This window comes from Phocoena sinus, chromosome 15, assembly GCF_008692025.1.
Source record: "Phocoena sinus isolate mPhoSin1 chromosome 15, mPhoSin1.pri, whole genome shotgun sequence".
In the NCBI taxonomy this organism is placed as follows: domain Eukaryota; kingdom Metazoa; phylum Chordata; class Mammalia; order Artiodactyla; family Phocoenidae; genus Phocoena; species Phocoena sinus.
In genome coordinates this window covers 28,726,018-28,750,706 of record NC_045777.1, presented here as the reverse complement: position 1 = coordinate 28,750,706, position 24,689 = coordinate 28,726,018, and the positions used below count along the sequence as shown (strand labels likewise).

At 44.3% G+C, this 24,689-nt stretch overlaps 1 protein-coding gene across 2 annotated transcripts in view; it reads left to right on the top strand.

The window, feature by feature from the left end:
* PDYN (prodynorphin) overlaps positions 1–24,689 on the top strand; it is a 97,586-nt gene that overhangs the window by 57,769 nt on the left and 15,128 nt on the right. The window contains exon 1 of one of the 2 annotated variants that reach the window (XM_032605144.1): positions 24,544–24,689. This exon is cut by the window's right edge and continues 195 nt beyond it. The exons of the other annotated variant lie outside the window; for it this stretch is intronic. The gene's annotated coding sequence lies outside the window, so the exon portion shown is untranslated. Of the gene's footprint in view, positions 1–24,543 lie in introns of those variants that run through there. 2 annotated transcript variants of the gene reach the window in all.

Here is a 24,689-nt window from a genome sequence, read left to right as displayed (position 1 = left end):
TTCAGACAATAAACAGATAATCATTCCAATATCTTTTTAGTCATAGACTCCAAGAAGTGCTATAGAAAAGGGGTAGGTGGTGTTAAGAGATCCTGGGGGATCTGGGGAACTTGACCTAGGAACCACTGAATGGAGCAAAGTGACCTGAGTGCCACAAGGTGGGGAGAGTGACAGGAGACTGGGTTAGGGAGGCATTGAGAAGCTGGATCACGCAGTGTCTTGGAAAGATTCCATTTTTCCCAGTTGTTCCATTTTCTCTGAAGAAATGGGAGTTTCATAGCTTTTTGTAACAGAAAGATTGTGAACAGTGGAGAAAAGCATGGAGCTAAGCTGAACTCTTGGCTTTTCCATTCTACAGATGTATGACCTCAGGTTAGGCAAGCCATTTAACTTCTCTGAACCTCAGATTTTTCTCCTCTTTCTTCCTTTGTTCAATATTTTTAGAGCACCTATTACGTGTCAGGTGATTTTCTGGACACTGGTGGTATTCCAATGACCAAAACAGAACAAACTCACTGAGTTGTTATAAAGATTAAATGAGATAATGCATATAAACCATTTGGTACCACACCTAGTCTATTGTATCTGCTTATTAGATGGTGGGTGTTTGATTTTTATTTAAAATTAATCAAGGAACACTTTCTTAATGTTGTTCAGTATATCTGGAACCCCAAGTAAATAGCGGCTAGAATTTTCCCCTTCAGTCCAAGCGTCCCCATTCTCCTTTTCTACCAACTCAGAAACCTGAGAGGCGTCCTTCATTCCTCTCTCTTTCTCATAACTGATAGCCAGTCAGTCACCAAGTTCTGCCCTTCCTGTCTTCTGTGTCACTCAGATGTATCTGCTCACCTCCAGGCCCCATTCACTGACATAGTTTGGGGCTCTTAAACTCATACCTGTCTGACAGACATTGTTAATTGCTTATCCAACATATACATTTCTTCCTTCTTCCATTCTAAAAACATTATGATTTTGTTTGCATCTGTAATGTGTATAATCTCAGATTACTCACTTTCTGAGTCTCTTTTCCACTTAGAAGACACAGTTCTGACCAAGGAGATGAAAGCAAAAGTCTCCTGGAGGTAAAAGAAATAGAAGTAGAGCCTTATATCTGTCCTGAGTTTTTCTTTCTTTGGACATGGATGTGATGTTTGGAGCTGTGGGAGCCATCTTGGACCATGAAGTGACAACCATGAAGATAAAAGCCAATGTAATAGAACAAAAAGACAAACAAAAACCACCTGGATCTTTGGTGAAATATTTAACAGCAGTAACTGCTGACCTTTGTTTTTCTTGTGAGAAGAATAAACCCTTCTTTTGTGTAAGCCACCATTATTTGGATTTTCTGTTACTTAGAGTCAAACGGATTCCAAATTGTCTACCTGTTTTATTATAACAGCCTCCCAACTCACCTCCTCCAGGTTTAGCTCTCTAATTCATCCTCTGCATGACAGCCACAGGTATGTTGTGAAATACACAAATCTGATCACTTTTCAAAGTTTTCCCATCACCTACAATAGTCCCTGGGCATTGTGCTATTTTCTGGCTAATAAGGATTTTCAGACAGCATCTCAGCATCTTGATGAGCTTTTTTTTTTTTCCTGATGAATATTGAGATATTAATCATTCAACTCATGTGACACTGGTGTTATTGCAATAGTGTTTTAAATAAAAGTACAATTTAACTTTACCTGAATTTGAAGAAAAAAAGAAACTGAAGTGAAATTGAAGTAACTGCTGACTTTTGAGTAATTTTTCTTCACCCAAGGGATATTATTTCTTAATGATCACTCTAAGGGAATTATTAGGGAGATATAACAATTATATTTATTTATTTATTTAGGCTGCGTTGGGTTTTCATTGCTGCGTGCAGGCTTTCTCTAGCGTGGCGATCGGGGGCTACTCTTTGTTGCGGTGCACGGGCTTCTCATTGCAGTGGCTTCTCGTTACGGAGTGTGGGCTCTACGCACACGGGCTTCAGTAGTTGTGGCACACAGGCTCAGCAGTTGTGGCTCGTAAGCTCTAGAGTGCAGGCTCAGTAGTTGTGGTGCATGGGCTTAGTTGCTCTGCGGCATGTGGGATCTTCCCAGACCAGGGCTCGAACCTGTGTCCCCCTGCATTGACAGGCAGATTCTTAACTACTGCGCCACCAGGGAAGTCCAGATAAAACAATTAAATGCAATATGGGATCCTGGATTGGATTCTGAACCAGAAAAAGGACATCAGTGGGAAAATTGGTGATATTTTAATAAAGTCTATAGTTCCATTAGTAGTGTTATATCAGTGCTGATTTAATGGTTTTGATCATTGTACTGTGGTCATGTAAACTAATGAAGGGCATACCACATTCTCTGTATTATTGTTTTCAACTTTTCTATAATTCTAAAATTGTTTCAAAATAAAAAGCTTTAAAAATCACTTTAAGGTTAAGAAAAGAATTATAAAACACAGGAGATTAGTTTTTAATTATGTTTTTATTCTAGAGAGTATGGAATTACTCCCGTTATGAAACATGATGGCATTAACACCCTTATAAGTCTTTTAATTTTCTCTTCCCAAACTTACAAATTTTTGTTATTTTTATATTGTCAAGATTTAGAACGTTGATGTCTTTTTTGGCAATCAATCATAATTATTACTGGAGCTGTTTAATCTTAATTACATATTTAAATAATTCTGTGCTCACCACTAGTTCTTTTGTTTCCTGAATTTTTACTTTTGATTTATCTCTTTGTTGGCTGGATTTCATAAATAAGTACTATTTTCAAGAATGTCTTTTTGCTCCTGTGTTTCCTGGACTCACACTGACAATGTCTGGGTGTTGCCATTTCATTCATAAAAATGAACACGGCTGGGTATAAAATTATGGGGTTTTGGTTTGGAATTTTGTAGACATTGCTCTACAGTTTTCTGTTATTGAGGCTTTAACAAATTTAGATAGAATGGCAATGACTTTTTTGATATACTGTTTTATGACATTTAATACATGTAATTTTTATATAACCACAACCAGAATCAGAATACAGAACAGTTCCATCATCCCTCCCAAGTTTCCTCATGCTGCACCTTTATAGACAAACCTTCCCTCAAAACCAGAAACCCCTGACAACCACAGATCTCTTCCTTGTCCCTGTAATTTTGCCACATAGATGTCACATAAATGAGATGATGCAGTATGTAACCTTCTGACACTGACTTTTTTCATTCAGCATAATGCGTCTGAAACACATCCGTATTGTTATGTGTATCAACATTTCCGTCTTTTTTATTGCTTAGTGGTGGTATGATCCACAGTTTACTTATCAGTGGTTGAGGGACAGAGTGGCTGTACCATTTCCTTCCCACCAATAATGTATGAGAGTTCCAGTTGCTCTGAATCTTCAACAGTAGTTAATATTGTTGGGTTTTTCCTTCCTTCATTGTAGCTATTCTAATAGGTGTATAATGGTATCTCAATACAGTTTTAATTTGCATTTCCATAGGGGCTATTGATGTTGGGCACCTTTTCATATGCTTATTTACTATTCATAGATCTTTTCTGGTAAAGTAGCTGTTAAAATATCTGGCCTATGTTTTTGTCTTCTTATTGTTTAATTTTGAGAGTTCTTTGTACATTTTGAATACAAGTGCTTTACAAATATATGTTTTGCAATATTTTCTCCCCCTATGTAGTTTGTTTTTCATTCTCTTGCCAGAGCAAACATTTAAAATTTTCATGAAGTCCAATTTATTAGTAATTTTTTTTTAACATCTTTATTGGAGTATAATTGCTTTACAATGGTGTGCTAGTTTCTGCTTTTTAACAAAGTGAATCAGCTATACATATACATATATCCCCATATCCACTCCCTCTTGCATCTCTCTCCCAACCTCCCTATCCCACCCCTCTGGGTGGTCACAAAGCACCGACCTGGTCTCCCTGAGCTATGCAGCTTCTTCCCACTAGCTATTTTACATTTGGTAGTGTATATATGTCCATGCCACTCTCTCACTTTGTCCCAGCTTACCCTTCCAACTCCCCGTGTCCTCAAGTCCTTTCTCTACATCTACGTCTTTATTCCTGTCCTGCCCTTAGGCTTTTCAGAGCCTTTTATTTTTTTTTAGATTCCATATATATGTGTTAGCATATGGTATTTGTTTTTCTCTCTCTGACTTACTTCACCCTGTATGACAGACTCTAGGTCCATCCACCTCACTACAAATAACTCAATTTCATTTCTTTTTATGGCTGAGTAATATTCCATTGTATATATGTGCCACATCTTCTTTATCCATTCATCTGTCGATGGACACTTAGGTTTCTTCCATGTCCTGGCTATTGTAAGTAGAGCTGCAATGAACATTGTGGTACATGACTCTTTTTGAATTATGGTTTTCTCAGGGTATATGCCCAGTAGTGGGATTGCTGGGTCATATGGTAGTTCTATTTTTAGTTTTTTAAGGAACCTCCATACTGTTCTCCATAGTGGCTGTATCAATTTACATGCCCACCAACAGTGCAAGAGGGTTCCCTTTTCTCCGCACCCTCTCCAGTATTTATTTTTTGTAGATTTTTATGATGGCCATTCTTACTGGTGTGAGGTGATACCTCATTGTAGTTTTGATTTGCATTTCTCTAATGATTAGTGATGTTGAGCATCCTTTCATGTGTTTGTTGATAATCTGTATATCTTCTTTGGAGAAATGTCTATTAAAGTCTTCTGCCCATTTTTGGATTGCGTTGTTTGTTTTTTTTGATATTGAGCTGCATGGGCTGCTTGTAAATTTTGGAGATTAATCCTTTGTCAGTTGCTTCATTTGCAAATGTTTTCTCCCATTCTGAGGGTTGTCTTTTCGTCTTGTTTATGTTTTCCTTTGCTGTGCAAAAGCTTTTAAGTTTCATTAGGTCCCAATTGTTTATCTTTGTTTTTATTTCCATTTCCCTTGGAGGTGGGTCAGAAAGGATCTTGCTGTGATGTATGTCATAGAGTGTTCTGCCTATGTTTTCCTCTAAGAGTTTGATAGTGTCTGGCCTTACATTTAGGTCTTTAATCCATTTTGAGTTTATTTTTGTGCGTGGTGTTGGTGTTAGGGAGTGTTCTAATTTCATTCTTTTACATGTAGCTGTCCAGTTTTCCCAGCACCACTTATTGAAGAGGATGTCTTTTCTCCATTGTATATTCTTGCCTCCTTTATCAAAAATAAGGTGACCATATGTGCATGGGTTTATCTCTGGGCTTTCTATCCTTATCAGTAATTTTTTTTTTTTTTTTTTTTTTGCAGTATGTCAGGCCTCTCACTGTTGTGGCCTCTCCTGCTGCAGAGCACAGGCTCCGGATATGCAGGCTCAGCGGCCATGGATCACGGACCCAGCTGCCCCGCGGCATGTGGGATCTTCCCGGACCGGGGCACGAACCCGTGTCCCCTGCATCGGCAGGCGGACTCTCAACCACTGCGCCACCAGGGAAGCCCCAATCCTTATCAGTAATTTTTAATGGATCATGCTTTCGGTGTCATATAAATGAACTCTTTGCTTAACTGAAGATGATGAACATTTCTCTTATGTTTTCTTTTCTTTTTATTTTTAATAAATTTATTTATTTTTGGCTGTGTTGGGTCTTTGTTGTTGTGCGCGGGCTTTCTCTAGTTGTGGCGATCGAGGGCTACTCTTCATTGCAGTGCACGGGCTTCTCATCACAGTGGCTTCTCCTGTTGCAGAGCATGCACTCTAGGCATGCAGGCTTCAGTAGTTGTGGCACATGGGCTCAGAGGTTGTGGCTCATAGGCTCTAGAGCGCAGGCTCCGTAGTTGTGGTGCATGGGCCTAGTTGTTCCGCGGCATGTGAGATCTTCCTGGACCAGGGCTCAAACCTGTGTCTCCTGCATTGGCAGGCTGACTCTTAACCACTGTGCCACCAGGGAAGCCCCTCTTATGTTTTCTTTTAAATGTTTTTATGTTTTACATCCTTCTGTGATCATTTTGAGTTAATTTTTGTATAAGATGTGCGGTAAAAGTTGAGGTTTATTTATTTTTATTTATTTATTTATTTATTTATTATTTATTTTTGGCTGCGTTGGGTTTTCATTGCTGTGTGCAGGCTTTCTCTAGTTGCGTATTTATTTATTTTTGCATGTGAATGTCCAATTGTTCCAACACTATTTGTTGAAAAGACTATCTGTTCCCCATTGAATTGCTTTTGTAACGCTGTTGAAAAGCAATTGACCATATTTATGTGGCTCCCTCTTCTATACTCTCTATTCTGTTCTATTGATCTATGTGTCTGTGCTTTTGTTAATACCACTATATCTTTATTACTGTAGCTTTATAATAAATGTTAAAATTGGGTGACGTGAGCCCTCCAACATTGTTTTCTTCATCAAAATTGTTTTTACTATTCTAGTTCTTTTGCATACTCATATCAATTTTAGAATCATCTTGTCTTTAGCTACAGAAAAATTCCTGCTGCAGTTAGTTTGGGGATAATTGATAACTATGTTGTCTTTTAATCAGTGAACATGGTATATCTTTCCATTTATTTTGGTATTCAGTGTTTTGGAATTTTCAGCATACAGATCCCATACATGTTTTGTTAGGCTTATGCCTAAATATTTTACTTTTTAAGGATTTATTGTAAAGAGTACTATTTTTAAAACTTCAGTTTCTAGTTGTTTATTGGTAGTATATAGAAATATGATTAATAATAATCTACATATTGACCTTATATTTTGTGACCTTGCCAAACTCACCCATTAGTTCTAGAAGCTTTTTCTTTTTGTATATTCTTTGGAATTTCCTATATAGATAATCCTACTGTCTGTGAATAGTGATAGTTTTATCCCTTCCTTTCCAAATTATATGCCTTTTATTTCTTTTACTTGCCTTTTTTCAAAGGCTAAGACTTACAGTACAATGTTGAATAGGAATAGTGAGAATGGACCTTCTTGCCTTGTTCCCAGTCTCAGGGAAAGCATTTAATCTTTCACCATTATGACATTTGCTGTCGTTTTTTGTAGATACCCTTTATCAAGTTAAGGAAGCTCCCTTCTAATCTTAGTTTGCTGAGAGCCTTAAAAAAGTCACAAGAGGATTTTGGGTGTGGCTTAAGTACTTTTTCTGCATTAGTTAATATGATCATGTGGTTTTCTTCTTTACTATGTTAGTATTGTGGATTACATTGATTTTCAAATGTTGAATGAGCATTGTACTCCCAAGATAAACCTCACTTGGTGAAGATCTACTGTGTGGTTGTGTGCCTGTGTGTGTGTACACACATATTATATATAGATGTATATATGTGATTTGCTAATAGTTTTTGAAACCCTATGAGCCTGGAGTCATATTGTTCAGAATGTTTTTAACTACTTGTTTGACTTCTTAGACATAAGAGTATTAAGGTCATCTATTTCTTCTTGGGTGAGTTTTGGTAGTTTGTGGCTTTCAAGAAATTGGTCCATTTCAACTAAGTTGTTGAATTTAAGTGTATAGAGTTGTTCATAGTATTTTCTTATTATCCATTTATGCCTGTGGGGTCGGTAGTGCTATTCTCCGCTTCACTCTGGATATTGTTAATTGTCTCCTCCCTTTTATTCTTTGTTAGTCTGGCTAGAGATTTATCAATTTTATTGATATTTTTACAGAAGCATCTTTTGGTTTGATCAATTTTCTCTATTTTTCTTATTTTCAATTTCATTGATTTCTGGCCTTAATTATTCTATCCATCTTTATTTTTTATTATTCTTTATTTTTATTTCTACCTTTATTATTTCCTTCCCTCTGATTGCTTTGGGTTTATTTTGCTCCTCTTTTTTTTTCTAGTTTCTTAAGGTGGAATCTTAGATTGTTGGCTTGACACCTTTTTTTTCACATACATGCATTTAATAATGTACAGTTTCCCCCTTAACACTGTTTTAGTTGTATCCCATAAATTTTGAGATGTAGTTTCATTTTCCTTCATTTCAAAATTTTCTAATTTCCCTTGAGACTTCCTCTTTGACCAATGGATTATTTAGCAGTTATTTTTGTTTGTTTTCTTTTGGTCGTGCCACGTGGCTTGTGATTGAACCTGGGTGGTGAGAGCACAGAGTCCTAACCACTGTGAAACAGCAGGGAAGGGGGCAGGTCACAACCTTTGAAAGAATGGCATAGCCCAAGGACATGACATAAACTGATTAGAACCAAATGGGTCCAAGATGGCGGACAATTCGACTTCCACCAGACCTTGAGCCTCAGTATACACCCCCCTCACTTTAACACATCAGCAAGCTAAATGCCACACCCACAGGCGCCATGACAGTTCCAAGGCCAACCATAAGGATCAAAAAGTGGGTGGCGCGGGGCTTCCCTCGTGGCACAGTGGTTGAGAATTCGCCTGCCAATGCAGGGAACTATGGGTTCGTGCCCGGGTCTGGGAAGATCCTACAAGTCGCTGAGCGGCTGGGCCCGTGAGCCATGGCCACTGAGCCTGCGCATCCGGAGCCTGTGCTCTGCAACGGGAGAGGCCCCAACAGTGAGAGGCCCGTGTACAGAAAGAAAAAAAAAAAAAAGTGGGTGGTGGCCCAATTCCTGGAAATCCCCACCCCTTCCTGAAATAGCTGGAATACTCCTTCCACTCATTAGTCTATGAAATTACCCAACTCTATAAAAACTGACAACCCCACACGCTGGTACCTTTCTTACCTTCTGAGATGGCCCACACTCTGTCTGTGGAGTGTGTTTCTCTCTATATAAATCCACTTCTTACCTATCACTTTGTCTCTCACTGAATTCTTTCTGTGATGAGACATCAAGAAACTGAGCTTCATTAAGTCCTGAAACCAGGTGTGTGATCTTTTGAATACTTTTTAGTGTTCCATTAAAATTTTTCCATTTTTATTTTACTATGTCTCTTTGTATAGGTTTTTTAGTGGTTGTTCTAGGGATTACAATATACATACATACTTTTAACAGTTTGCTAGAATCAAGACGATGTGGTGATTGATTCAATGTGGGGGTAGGGAAAGGAAGGAATTAAGTATGACACTGAAGTTTCTGGATTAGGTAACTTGGTATAAAGTGATGTCATTCACTACCAGGGTGAATTTAAATGGAGAAGATCTAGGGGAAGTGAGTATGTAGAGTTTGGGATACTTGTGAAACATTCAAGTGGAGATGTCAGAAGGCAGTTTGTCACATGGGTCTAAAGTTAAGAGAAGGGTCTTGGGCTTAAGGATAGATTTGGAAGTCTTCAGCTGTACTTGGCATCTGTTGTTTTTGCCACTCAACATTTGTTTACTTCTGGCAACCCATCCCCAACTCTGGACTTCGCGAGAGGCACTAACCCACTTTCAACTCTACAAGTGGGCCTTGGGTAAACTCAACTAATTATTGTTCCATTCCTCCTGGCCACAGGGATTGGTTCAGGGTTAGATTTGTAACTGAATTTAGCCAATGAGAATGAGGTCCATCCAATACTTCTGTCCCATCATCTTGGGGAGACACACTTTCTTTCTAATTGGAGTTAATCTAATAGGAAGTAAGATCTGAAGATGCTGCTGCCATCTTCCTTCCCTGAAGAAATAGCTACCTGAAAATATGTCAGCAAGGGAGGAAGCAGAGCTGAGGGATGTTGGGAATGAGTGGGTCCAGGGGAAATTAAGCCCCTGGGCAATCTGTTCTCAGTCTCTGGACTTTTCAGTCGTGTGAACCAATACTTCCCATAGTTCCTAGATTATGTTTGATCAGGCTTTCTACATCTTTCAAATGAGAGTTCTGACTGATGCATAAGCATCTAGTGGGTATAGAAGCTGTGGTGGTGAATGAGAGCGTGTCAAGAGAGAGAAGAAAAGAGGGAAAAGGGGCCCATGAAGGAGCATGAGAGGAGTGCTCAGAGAGACAGAGGAGAGTCCTTTGTCTTGGAAGGTCCAGAAAGTGAGTGATTGAAGAAATAGAGAGTAATTAGCAGTGTAAAATACTTATGGGGTATCAGTCAAGATAAGGACTGAAAAGGGCCCTTTGGATCTATCAACAAGGAGGCTGTTGACAAAACAGTTGTAGTTACCAAGCAGGAAGGATCCTCTGAAATCATTACTTTATACCCTCTTCTGAAGATGAGGAAATTGAGGCAATACCATACTTAGATTTTTTTTTTTAACAGCTACAAGATTACAAGTAGTGATCAGGCCTTTAAGGGTCCTTAAAGATCACATCATCCAATACTTAAATCTCTTGCACAACATCTCTCTGAAGCCTGTGCTTAAATATAACTTTTGAGAAAGAACTCATTACTTCACAGGTCTAATGAGAACCCTTAAATCTGTTCTCTTTTTACCACAGAGCAGACACATGACAGGAGAATGTATGCATCCTGAGGTGATCCCTGGAAAAGCTGGTTGTATTTGGGGAACTCAAAAGATTAAGCCAGATTTTGAGTTTTTAGGAGGCCTCTACCCCATTGAATAATCCAGTCACTGTTCCAGATGAGCCCAGCCTTTGAGTCACCTCAGCCCAGAACCACATGAGTGAATAATAACTTCCAGGTTATTCCAACCTCCAGCCATTTAGGTGTTCCCATTTGAGACCCCAGATTTCATGCAGCAGGAACAGGTCTTATGTGCTATGTCCTGTCTGAATTCCAGACCTCCTAAGAATCTGTGAGTATAATAAAATGGTTGTTTTATTATGCCACAAAGTGTTAACATGTTTTTTTTCTTTATACAGGAGCAGATAGCTGGAAAAGTAAGTATTGTTATTATTATCCCATTTTACAGATGAGGTAACTGAGTTTCAGAAAGATTAAACAACTTGATCCAGGTCCCATAGGCAGCCAATGGCAGAGCCAGTATCTGAACCCAGGTCTGGCTAATCGCATAGCTTGTTGTCTTCCAATTATCCTAGATACCTCCTACTGAGTTAGACCCCTTGACAAAACCTCCCAAGCCTCCCATTACTGTTCTTCAATCTGGAGGCCATCCGTGACAAATCTAGAGTTCAGTGACTAAGATGTGGTTAGAAAAACAGCCTTTATGAAACATCTGATTCACATTCTTTTCAAATAATTGAAAAATATTCACTCTGCAATCAGTTCTTTCCTTATTTTATTTTCTCCTCCACACCCCCAGGCAGGAGCCAGATACATCTGCCAAGCCTGACAGATCTGCTCCTCCTCTCCCCACACCACCCAGTGCACAAATACCCACTGACCCCCATTAAATCCCAATCAGGCTTGGAGAGAGCTGATTCATCCCCCTCCCCTGCCTTCTGGGAAGAGTTAGGGATGAGAAAATCACTTATTGGAGTAATTCTGGGAGCTGAGGCAGAGCCGTGGCTGGAAGCCACCCACTAACTAGAAACCCAGGACATCAATCAACCAAACTGATTTTTCCGCTGCCGCAGCCATTTAAACAGTTATCTTTGCTTGGGGCTTTGTCCAAAGTTACTCAGCTAGTGGGTTCCTGGGTGATAAGTCACTGCAGCCTCATTCCACTGTCTCTGTGTCCTGGGGCTGCCTCTTTACTCACTTCTCAAGAGGGGTTGAAGTTCATTTGTTGCACTCTAAAAAGAATAGAGCCTGCACGGCTTGCGCACAAGTTCTGGTTATAGCAGGAAGATGAAAAAGGAGCCAGAAGTCTGTTGGGATATTAATACGGTACTTCTCGTTTGACGCCCTGCTGAGGCACGGGGAGGACGTTTCAAATTCATTTCATAACGCCCCCTGCTGGTATCCTTTCTCAACTACTGCAGATGCCTGATCCCGTTTGGGGGTGGGGGGGTGCAGGGAGAGGGGAGCCCTTAGTCCACACCAACCTCCTTCCCTCATTTTACATATGGGGAAACTAATGCCAGAAAGAAAAACGGGATTTACTCAAGGTTGGGATTTACTCAAAGTCTATGTTAAGGTAAGAACTAGTCTCTCTGTGGCTAGAAATTTTTTGTAGGACCCAAGAATGCCCAGCACATAGTAAGTGCCTCTGATTGGCAGTTTAGTGTGAAATCTGGAAGCCCTGGTTTCTAATCCAAGCTCTGCCACTTAATAGCTGTCATGAGAAGGTAGTTTTCCCAGCCTTAGATTTCTCATCTGTAAAATAAGGGTAAAAAGACAAAGAGTAAAATGGGATTTTATAAGAATTCCTTCACACATCCATTCAAAAACTACTGAGTATCTGCCATATACCTTGCTGGGCACTTGGAATGTAACAGTGCATAGGACATTGCAGTAACTGTTCTCTTTGAGGGTGGTAGTCTAGTGAGAAAATTAGATGACATATGTGAACGCACATATGTGAAATTCAATTGTTGGAAAAGAAAACATTTTCCCTTTGGTTCTTCCCACTTTTCAAGTATCAGAAGACTTGGGGCCTTGCCCCAGCTGTGTCAGTCTAGGAATGTTGATGACTTGAAGAGATTAAGTTATTTAAAGGTCAAGACCACATAAATCTTTGTATTCTCCAGTGTGCCTGGCCCCAGGATGTGCTCAGTCAATATTTGTTTGGCTCCATGTGTGCCCCAAATTCTGGCTCACTCTGCCTCCCGGCTGCCAGCAGATTGCTGTCCGTGGTACTGAAAAGCAAATTCCTGCTTCTCAATATGAGGCAGCGCAGGTGCTGAGGCAGAAAATGGAGCCCAGGGGAAGTGAGTAGAGAGGGGAAGAACGAGCCAACTTTTCACTGGCTAATAGTGACATCTTCATTTTGCCATATCTTGGAATTCAAAGCTGATGTTTCTTTTTCCAGCTGTCCCCACTTGCATTTCTTGCTAGCTGGAAACACTGCAGGTATAGGTTAATAACCACACAGGGTGATAATCTCTACAATGCTGGGAGGTACTGGGAGCCCATAGCCCTATAAAGTCCTATTTTAAAGTGTTGTTGAAAATTGGTGGGCCCCTTTTCCAGCTTATTCCTGGGCTAGGAAAAAGCATCAGTCGTAGATGCCTTCCCCAGCTGATTTCATCCATGTCTATCACCCGAGAATGTGGGCAGATCTGAGTCAGAACTGGCTACGGGGAAACCAGAGAGGTAGGGCCTGAGATTCACAGTCTGGAGTTGGGTGAGTTCCAAGAGTTCATTTTGACCAGTATTTCATGTGATAATATGTTTGTTCATTCATTCATTCTATAAATATTTATTGAGTGCCTACCATGGTCTGGCACCATTATAGGAACTCCAGATACAGTCAAGTACAAGAAAGACAAGGTAACTGACTTCCCAGAACTTACATTCCAGTGGGGGAGACATAAAATAAACAAATGTACAAATGAGTGTGTAGTATAATTCCAGGAAAATGATAGATAATAATAGGAAATGCTCTCTTAGATAAGATGATTATGAGAGACCTCTTTAAGGAGTGACATTTGAACATAAATGTGAACTAACTGAAATAATGAGACATATAAATATTGGGGAAAGGCAGTGTTCCAGGCAGAGGGCACAAGAAGACCAAAAAGATGTGGGAAGAATATAGCATGTCCAAGGAACAGCAAAGAGGCCAATGCAGATGGAGCAGATTTATCAAAGAGGACATTAGAAAAGGATGGGTAAATACACGGGGACCAGATCTGTGTCTTGAGGAGGACAAAACAGGATGCTCAGAATAGAAGAAACACTTACAAAATGACAGTGACTGCTGCACCTGCCATGGATAAACCACAATAGTCTGGATGCCACCAGGGACACAAGGATAATTAGAGCTCCTGATTTATAGATCTCACCATGTCTAAAGATCTAATTAATGGAGGCTAGTGGGAGTTAGTGATGTACTATTTATTCAGCCAACATTTTCTGGGTACCTACTATGTACCCAAAGACCATTGTTTTTATGTTTTGTTTTTTTTCACAGAACGTCCAGACTGAGTTTATCACAGAGTTAGTTATGTAAGAAAAAAATTTTGATAAGGAAAAACATGACATTTTGTTCTTCTTAAAATAACAAGGACTTCTAATATCACAGCTTTGGTTTTGCTTCAATAATGCGATTCCTTGTATTTTATCGTTACTGCTTGGGAATTATTTTTTTAAACATCTTTATTGGAGTATAATTGCTTTACAACAGTGTGTTAGTTTCTGCTTTATAACAAAGTAAATCAGTTAGACATATACATATGTCCCCATATCTCTTCCCTCTTGCGTCTCCCTCCCTCCCACCCTCCCTATCCCACCTCTCTAGGTGGTCAGAAAGCACCGAGCTGATCTCCCCAAAGATCATTGTTTAATACTAGTCTTTGCTCTAGGAGCTGAGGAGAAGAGGGAAGGAGTCAATTGATGGAACCAGAATGTTTAAAGGCAAGTAAGAAGCTCCAGATAGCAGAAGCTCAGGCAAAGCCACTTGCCTCTGATTTCTATCTGCTCTCCAATAGGGCCACTTGAGAGACAGGAACAACACTGGTCTAGAGTAGGCTGCACCTTAGAAATAGGTACTTTAGAAAAGCACGCCCACCACTGAGGTTCAGTAACAGGAGTGAAGCAGTGTGGGCTACTTTCTGCCAGACGGCACAGGGAAAGGAATGCACATTCCAGGCATCTTTGCTAAGAATATGAAGTAGTTGGAATTTCCTTATCATCCCCATAAGAAGACTACCAAGTCCCCAGCAAAATCCTGCCAGACGAGAAGAGTCCCTCCCTCACTGGTCCTAGGTTGCAAGGAATTTTATACCCTGGCCTTGTTGCTGCACAGTCACCAGCATCTTTGAGATTTTGGCAGAATAATGTCTATTCAACTGACAAATGAGAAACTAAAGCTTGGAAAGTTTAAGCAACTTACACAGGGTCACAGAGTGCTTAAGGGCTAAAATAGGACTCAGCCCCAAATCTGTCTGACCCCAGAGCCACTTGCAGTACAATTTTTTCTTGGATCTCAAACATAAAGTTCATGTTTGGCTTTTTACAAAATGACCAGTCCCCCGCAGAGCTAACTTTGATAATGGTAGCGCCTGATAACTCTGCTTCTTCCACGGTACAGTCTTATTTTTAATCTCTCTTAATACTCTCAACAATGTTGGAAGGTAGCAGTGATAAGAATACTAGCAAAGCACTTATTGAACACTGAGTCTGTAATAGGCACTGTCGTAAGCATTTTACATGTATTAATTTACAGTTGCAAAAACCCTGTGAGGTAAATGTCATTATTATTCCTATTTCAAAGGTAAGAAAATTAAAGCCCGGAGAGATTAAGTAACTTGCCAAAGATCACACAGCTAGTCAGGGGCCGAGCCAGGCAGTCTGACTCTGGAGCCCTTGCTCTTAATCACTGTACTTTGTTGACAAAGTAGCTGTTACTCAGAGAGGTACGCTACATAGTCCAGAAATGGTGATCAGACTCGAGCCCGGGATCAAACCCCAGCATGTTTCCACTACTCCACACTGTTTTTCTCAATGGTAAAGCAGAAGAAAGGAGAGAAGCTGTTTTGAGACACCTCCATAGAGGCACAGAGTGATTTAACACTGCCAAGGAGCCCTGCGGGGATTTTACTTAAATGATGATCTGCACTGCACTGCTGTCTGATATCCCCTCCCACTTACTTTTCTCAAACGTGGAAACTGCATTTCTCCATGCACCCTCCCTGGCACGTAAATGCTTCACCAAGGGAGCTGAACTTTTCTGTACGGATTTGGGGTGTTCAGAAAACTCTTGTTTTTTTTATTTTAATATATAAATTTATTTACTTTTTATTTATTTTGGGCCGCACTGGGTCTTCGTTGCTGCGCGCGGGCTTTCTCCAGTTGCGGAGAGTGAGGGCTATTCTTCCTTGCGGTGCGAGAGCTTCTCACTGCGGTGGCTTCTCTTGTTGCAGAGCACGGGCTCTAGGCGTGCAGGCTTCAGTAGTTGTGGCGCAAGGGCTTAGTTGCTCCGTGACATGTGGGATCTTCCCACACCAGGGCTCAAACCTGTGTCCCCTGCACTGGCAGGTGGATTCTTAACCACTGCGCCATCAGGGAAGCCCGAAAGCTCCGTTCTTAAATGCCATTACTCCAGGGACTTGTAAGGATGACTCAGAGAGAGAGAGGCTATAATGCAAAATTAATTATTTTATCTGAGCTGGATCCCAGGCTGAAGACTAGGAATTAGACTGATAAAGGCCCTTTTACAAGGGCTGTGGGGAGCCCTGAGCTGTTGCTGACCAGTTATTCAAAGGGAAGTCAGAAACAGGGCCTCCCAGCTGCCCTTCCTGCAAATTTCAATATTCCTGGATGTGCCACAGAACTGGGGAAGTGAGGTGTGCATCAGAGGGTTTATTTGCATGTGTGCTGCTGTGGTTACTCTATGTGTGTGTCTGTGTGTGTATGAGAGAGAGAGAGAGAGAGAGAGAGAGAGAGAGAGTGTGTCTGGAAGTGCTGGCTGGTGAAAACAGTCTGTGTACGTGACTATGTTAGTTTGTGTGTCTAACTATCTGTCCATTCCTATCTGTGTGTGTGTACTTCAGTGTGTGTTTGGTGTGACTCTATGCGTGTGGGCCTGAGGATACTTGTGGGTCTCTGGGTGTATATTTCTGAGGACCTTTATGAGGGGAGGAATCTCGATGTGTAGTTGGAAAATGATAAGTGTCGGTGGGCTAGGATGATGCAAGCAGTTACAGGGCAGGTATTTTGATGCTGCTGTGATGTAGGAGAAGAAAAAGAAATGAAGGTTAAACCACTTAAAACCTTTAAAATGTTCTCCTGTTGAACTGGGGAAGATTATCTACTATTAATAATAATAATAGCAGTTTATAAATGAACAATAGTATTGTAGAACTAGTCATACTAGCTCCATTAGAGAGTACTTACTCTATGTCCTCTTACATTATTAGCTGGGTTCTCGTCACAACTCTGTGCTACCACTATGCCCCGGCTCATAGAAGAGGCAGCTGGGCTCAAGTAACTTGCCTGGGGCCATGCAGCTGGGAGGAGCAGAGCCAGGAAGAGAGCTCCGGTCTGACTCCAGAGGCTGAGCTTTTCCCACCTGCCTCAGCTCCAGCCAAGCCCCAGCCCTGGCAGGGTGAGCCCCAGAATGTGAAGCAGAGCGATATGGTGGCAACAGCTGAGTTCTAGGCCCAGCTGGCCCTTCCGTGGTTGAGCAGCCTTAAGACAGTAGCTCCTCCTCTCTGGACCTCAGTATCCCCATCACTAAAATCACAGTTTGGATTCATTAGTCTGGTGGGTTCTACACGCTCCGACAGTGTGGGCCACGGGGCAGCTGTTTTGTGGGCGGCTTGCACGCCACCTGGGGAGTGTTGACCTGCAAAAAGGCTCAAGGCAGGGGGTGTGGGGCGGGGGAAGTGGGGGCAGGGGGCGGAAGAGATGTGTGTCCATCCAGCCTGTGGCACTTTTCTTCTTTCCTTCCTCTATGCGGCAGGCGCGCCTGCTTGGTCCTCAGCTCCCAATCCCACCTCCTTCTGCTTCTTTATCGTGTACCTTCTTGGACTGCAGAGGTGAAAACTATTTTCCCTAGACTCCTGTGCAGCTAGGGTTCTGGGTGCAAATTAACGTTCTGCCAATAGCTAGACTTGTGTGCGACCGACGTAATGGAATGAAATGGAGGCCGTCTTGCCGCTGCTTTGGCGGCTTCGTCCAGCCAGAGTAGTCATGGGGGTGTGGGGGTCCTGCAACAGCATCTCAGGGCCCAGTGCCTACCTCCGGGAGTGCTGAGAGGCTGGCCCCAGCTTCCAGACCCCTGGGTCATGAGGTGGTGGTGGGTTCGTGAACGCACGACAGGCAGGGGTTGCGTCCTGTTGGTCTGCTTTCTGGCTGTGTGGCTGGAGGCCCTGCAGTGCTCTGGAAGCGCTCCCGGAGGCCCAGTCTACTCCTCCAGCAGTTCCATACCCACCTCTCCCCCAGCCAACACCTATTAAAGTTTCCCAGTTCCCTATGTTGAATCTCTTTTTGCTTATAAAAGTCAGGGATGTCTCCTGCTTCTGCAGTGAACCTGACCCATCACCACGGCACACTCCTACCCAGTCTCCCAAACCCAGCCTCGGTCTCCAGCTCCAGGATGATTTCCCTGATCCACCAGGCTGACTTGGGAACCTGTCCTCTGTGATTCCACAGTCACCCTTATCTCAGACTTTCCTACGTGCTGCTGAAATGACCTGTTTACTTTCTGTCATCCCCTCCAGACTGCGGCCCCCAGAGGCAGGGACTGGGTCTTCTCAGCCATGCATCTCAGTGTTGAACAGAGAAACTGGCCTCTGGCAGCTACTCTGGGAGCGTTTTTTGTGGAATGAATGCAGAAAAGGTAGCAACCTGTCAGTTCAAGGGGATTTAGGAGAAACTGTGAGATTCATAGATTGAGAAGAAAAGCAATTTAACCTTCCCTTTTGGCGAAAAGAAACTCCCCTCTTAAGAGCTGTTATTAGGAACCATGTGTCTGGTGGAGCTTGTGGGTGATGAGGGGCAGCTCTCAGATCAAGGGTCTCATTTCAGGTCTAATATCTGGGATCCCCTGGTGGACCTCTCCTCCTGCTGGTGCCCAGGCTTCTCTGGAGGAATTTCAGAACTGATGGTTTTGCGGAGGCAGCTTGATGAGGGAAAACAGCTCTGGCTTTTGAGGCAGACAGTCCTGGCTCTACCACTTACTGGCTGTGCGACCTCAGGCAAGTGACTGCACTGCCCTGAGCTCAGTTCCCCATTTGCAAAGTGGAGTTAATGACACCTACGTCATAGGGCTGTTGTGAGGTGTTTTAGGGAAAGTACAATACCTAGCACCCAGCAGGCACCTGATACACGGTGGCTGTGATAAGGTTTCAGTGATTTGAGATTTAAGGCTTTTCCCTTTTTCACGTGGGCAGAAACATTTCCCATCACTGACCTCTTGTTGCACTGTGGCTGAGGTCAAGAGGGGGCCCCGTGTGTGGTCGTGAACGTGAGGCCTGTAGTTCAGGATTCAGAACACAGTAAACAGGTGTCCATTCTTGCCAAATGCTGGTTGGATTCTGGTTCAGGACCTGTTCCCAGGTGGCTGGAAGTGACAGAGGAGCATCATGGGAGATGTGACACAGCAGAGAGGGGCTCACACTTTGGAGTGAGACAGACCTCGGTGCAAGTCCTGGCTTCACCCTTAATGTGCTGTGCTACGTGGGAGCTCACTTCACCTCACTGGGCCTCAGTTTCTTCACCTGCAAAGTGGAACTTACAGCGCTTCCCTCAGAGGGCTGCTGAGAGCTTAGTAAAGACCATTTGTACCTGTTCCTGGCATCATGCCTGGCACAGTGAGTAATGGCATTTATGCATGTGTTGCTCTTGGGCATCAGTGAGGTAGGAGTTCACAGCGTGGGCTTTGGCATCAGATTAACTTGAGCTTGGGTTCTTTTCCATTTGAGGGCTGTGTGCCTTAGCTGAGTCACTGCATCTCTGAGTGTAGTGTCTTCCTCTGACGGAAGAAGGCAATAACACACCCACCATGGGGGTTTGCTATAAGGATGAGATGACGTAACACATGGAGGTGACTCAGCAGGGTGAGGGGCGTCAAGCAGACGTGCGACAGCTATTAGCCACAGTGATGAAGTTCTGCTGCCAGCCGAGGCGAAACAGGAGAGAACGGGAGGTTTGGCCCATTAGGAAAGGGAAGTTCTCTCCAATTGCAGTTCATCAGCTCAGCTGTTGGTATCTGTCTGCACTCTTGGCTGAGAAAAGGAAACACAGCTTTCCCTCTGCCTTCTCATTGCTACTGGAGAGCTTTCCTCCACCAGGAAAACAGGCACCTGCTTCCCCAAGGCCTTTCCTGCCCCCTCCATCTTCACCATTTTTAAGTGTAAAATTTAGTATCGTTAAGTACATTCATAGTGCTGTGCAGCCATCATCGGTCTCCATTTCCAGAACTTTTCCATCATCCCAAACAAAAACTCCGCGCCATTTAAGCAGTAACTCACCATTTCTACTTCCTCCCAGCCCGTAGTCACTTATTTTCTACTTTCTGTCACTATGAATTTGACATAACGTTTCGAGGTTCATCCATGCTGTAGCAAGTGTCAGAACTTTATTCCTTTTTACGGCTGAATAATAGTCCATTGTATGTAGAGTACATTTTGTGTATCCATTTATCTGTTGACAGACGCTGGTTTTACTCTTTTGGCTATTGTGAATAATGCTGCTAAGAACATCGTTGGACAAACATCTGCTCGAGTCCCTATTTTCCATTCTTTTGGGTGTACACCTAGGTGCAGAATTCTTGGGCCACATGGTGGTTCTATATTTAACATTTTGCGGAAACACCCAACATTTTCTCCACAGCAGCTGTACCGTTTTACGTCCCCCATCGCAATGCGCCTGCCCTCATAGTTCACACTCCGCCAGGGCGTACAGGTGATGATCAGACAAACTGATGTATCGTATCAGCCAGGGACAAATGCTGTGAAGATAAATAGAGCTTGACGAGGGATCAGGACTGCTGGGGCAAAGGGTGGGCAGGGGGTCTGCTTGAGGAAGTGACATCTAAGCCAAAACCTAAATGAAGTGATGGACTGAACAGGAAGGCAAGGGGTGTTCCAGAAGGAAGGCACAGCACGTGCAAAGTCTCTGCAGTAGGAACGTGTTCGGTGCGTCTGAGGAGCAGCAGGGAGCCAGGGTGGCTGCAGAGCAGTTAGTGGGCAGGAAGCAGAGGTGGGCAGAGAACAGGACCTGCAGGTGAGGGCTGTGGATCTTATTCCAAGTGGGATGAAAACCACTGGAGTGTTTTAAACAGGGGTGTAGTATAATCTGAGTTAGCACTTTTGAAAGAATCTCTCTGGCTGCTGAGGCCACAGGGCTGGGGTAGTCATCCAGGAGAGAAGTGATGGGGACCAGTCCCGGGCGACGGAGCCACAAACAGTGAAGATGTGTGCTGACTTGGATGTGGGGCCAGAGAAAAAGGGCGGTCAACGATGACTTCTCCTCAACTCTCCTTGCTGCCAGGCCTTTGCCTGAGCTGTTCTCTCTGCCCAGAATGTCCTTCCCTCCTTTTGCCTGGACAATTGCTACTCCTGCATCAGTTCACCTGGCTCTCACCTCCCTGACTCTGCTCCTCCCCAGGCCCCCAGTGGGCTGAGTTGGGAGCCCTTCTTCTGTGTTCCCACAGTGATCCCAGTCTCCTTCCAGTCCTGTACTCATCATAACTCTAGGAATGGCCTGTTACTACATCTGCCCCCCAACCTGGACTGAGTATGAGAGAGAGAGAGGGAGACTGAGCATTGCTACATCTTAAGCACAGCTTCTGACTTCCTCTGTCCCGTGGGGGCCACACACAGACGTGGCTCCCATAGCCAGCAGCTGGTGCAGGTCCTCTGAGAGCTGCACAGGGCACACTGTGGCGTGAAGACTGGAAGCTGAGCAGAGGGTAGGGACTAACTTCCTAAATTCCACTGGAATCCTCCCGAGTGAACCACATCAGCTGTCCCCACCTTCCAGTGCAACAGGTGGATAAAGGAAATACACAGATCTTTGTGAATGAGACGGAACCAGGGTGGGGAGAAGCTGGGAAGCAATACAGCTCAGGTTGGGGCACAGCCTGGAGTCCATGGGCTCTGCCGTTTTCTAGCTGCACCACTTCGTACCTTCACGCAGCCTCTGTCCCTTATCTGTAAAGCGGGGTGGGAACCGCATCTAATTGCAGGGCTGTTGGGAAAATCAAGTGTGTTAATAACCGTGAATGGTTGACAACAGGGCCTGGCATGTAGGGGGGCCTTAAGAAAAGCCGGCTTTATTTTTTCACTTGTCTATCTTCTGCCAAGTTCTTCTTTATTCCTCCCCAACAGAATGGTTTGAGGGCTGGTGGTTTCAAATACCTCCTTCCCTTCAGCCTTTGCTTTTGGTTCGCATCAAGATCTCAATCAGAGACGTGTGCCCTGAGGACACGGCAGAGCTCAGGTTAGTCCTGACCCTGCATGAGGCGGGTGCCGTCCCCCTGTCTCCAGATGACTCGGGGTCTCAGGGAGGCCAGGAATCCACCAGTCACTACCAGGTAGTCGGCGGGGGCATTGGGATTCGAGCCCAAGTGAGCTTGTTCCAGTTCTGTGGTTTCCTATCCCACGTGCTGCTGCTGTGGGGTCTGCGACGTGACAGAGCATCGCCAAGCCTGGAGGAGGTGAGCTTCAGGATGAACTCCTCTAGGAGTAGGGGAGAAGGCTGTTCCTGGCCTTGTCCTGCGTGTGTGTAAAGGACATTGCAGAAGGAAAGGAAAAGCAAGTGAATGAGCCATTTGCTCTTATGGCTGACAATAGATTCGGGGGTGAAGGATATGAAACATTAATGACTTAAAGCAGGATTTTCTGCAGCATCTCTACACTTGCTGTTTTTACTTCTCTTTATGATGAATAATAGTCAAGAGAGGCCCTACGCCTCTATTCTTCCAGTGCCTGCTGGAATGGGTACCCCATATCTTAGGGCCTTTCTCTATTTGAGGTTATTACCAAGAGCTTATAGAGGTAGAGGGGAAGAGGAGGTGAACAGTAAGGAGGACAGAGAGCCGCTGGGGTAAGGATTTGGCTTTGGGGGTTAAGAAGCTACCCCAGTTCCCAGATCCCCAGGTGGCAGTGAACACTCTCTAGCCAAGCCCTCTGGGTCACCAGGAAGGGAGGTGGCCTGAGGTACGGCCAGGCACTCCCTGAACTGGGGCCACGGCATGGCCACAGCCACGGCCAGGTACTTGGGGTCTTTGCCTCTGCCTGTCAGACCCTACATGCTGCCTGGGAAATGGGACAAGGAAGGAAAGGGAGACAAGATCAGATCCCAAAGAGTCCTCTCTGGAAGAGAGGAGGGAGACCTCATCTCAGAGCTGGAGGGGGATGTGTGGGAGCCGAGCTTTGGGGCCCGAGGGGCTGCGGTCAACTCCTTCTCCCTCTCTGTGTGTCTGGGGCCTCCCTGAACTTCAGCTGCCCGATCGGTTTGAGGATGCAGTGTGGTATGCACACCACTTGTGAGTATACAGTGAACCGTGCAGAAGTGTCTGAAACATAGTAGGTGCCCAGTGAACGGCCTCTTGCATCTTCCAGCTTGTAATGAACCAGGTGTAGAGAGAGGACGATGCCCCGGAGAAGCGTGGCGCATCAGAGCGGGAATGACGTTACTGATCATCAAGACCAACGGTCATGGAACACTCATCACGTGCTGTGTCACACGTCCTCTTGTTTCAGCCTCACAAGATCTAGATACTGTTATCTCCACTTTACAGATAAGCAAACTGGAGCTGAGGCTGGAAACTTGTCTATGGTCTCTCCCCTGGTGAGTGAGAGCTGGGAATCAAATCCACATCCTAAATAGTGTAGCCTCTGGTATACTGGCCAGGTGGAGGAACATTCCCAGACAAGGAAGGGTGAGGGAGTGAGCAGGGTCAGATGAACCTGGGTTTGGATCCTCGCTTGGTGACTTACTTGCTGTGTGTCTTTAAGCAAGTTTCTCAGCCCTCTAGCCTCTTTTTCCTCATCCGCAAAATGTGAATAATATTCACTACCTGGCCAGGTCATGGAGATTAAACCCAGCAAGGTTGGCTAACTGCCCGATGCAGCATAGGTACCCACGAAATGGGCAGCCCCTGCCTGACTTGTGAAACAGCCATGCCGCCCACCATAAACTGCTTATCTGCTGTTGATTGAGGGGAGAAGCATGTTCTCTTCCAAACTCAGAGACCCCCCTATGTTCTGGAAGGTATTTGTAGCCATGAAGAGTGCAGCCTTCAAGCTGCTGCGGCATGGGGCCAAGGTGCACACGAGGGGGGTTTGCCTCCCCGCCTGGAGTGCGTGCAAACGCACATCGTGGCCCAGATTTTGAGGAGGATTTCATGATATTCATTCTGTGTTGCCGCCAGAGAAAAGTAAACCGCAGCTCCTGGCTGCTGGGGAAGGGCTGTGCTTTTGCCAGGGCTGGTTGTGCCTGGCACCAGCTCAGGCATGTACCGGAGTCGACTGTCGGTTGCAGGCAAATGTACACACAAAAACATTCCAGCACACGCATGCACCAGCCATGCACGCAGCTGCCACAGCACACAACACAGGGCCACGCACGCCCCTGCTGGCTTCCTCTGCCTCTTGTCTTTCTTCTCACAGGACTCTCGCAGCCTCTGTCTCTGCATCTGTTTGTCGTGTGGCTTCTGAGTTTGTCTTGTGTCCTGGCTTCCTTATCCCTCTTCCTCTATCTCTCTGTTTCTACCTGTCTCTTTGGGCTTCCTCATCTCTGAGAGCTGACACTCTCCTTGTGTCTCTGTGTTTGTCTGACTCTTTCTCCCCTGCTTTGTCTGTAACCCTCCCTGTCATCTGACACAGTCTCTCTGTTACTGATTCTCTCTGAACGTTTCTGTTTTGCTCTCTGTTTCTTTGACTCTCTCTCCCTCTGTCTGTGTCCATCTGTCTCTCTGTCTGTCTGTCTCTCTCTGACTCTCTCATCTCGTTCTGTCTCCATCTGTCTCTATGTCTAGTTGTCTGTCTGTTTATCTCTATCTCTGTCTCTATATCTGTCTGTCTGTCTCTCTCTCTGAGTCTCTCTCTGTGTCTCTAACTCTTCCTCGCTCTGTCCTTCCCCACGTCTCTCTCTCTTTTTCTGTGACACTCTCCTGGAAATGCATCAAAGACTGAAGTGGCCGGATTTCAAGTGACAAACAGCACTACACCCAGAAACCACCCCCTCCCAGCGCGGCTGCCTGCCTCCTCCACACACTCGGTCACGAAGAGAAGCCTATTGTGTTGGGCCCAGGGAGTTCGAGTTGAAGGGCCCAGGGGTCTGCGTCTCTGACTGCTCTGAGCTACTTTCCCATTGGCTCTGAGCAGCCTGTGCTGAGCAAGGACTGAGCGACAGGGGG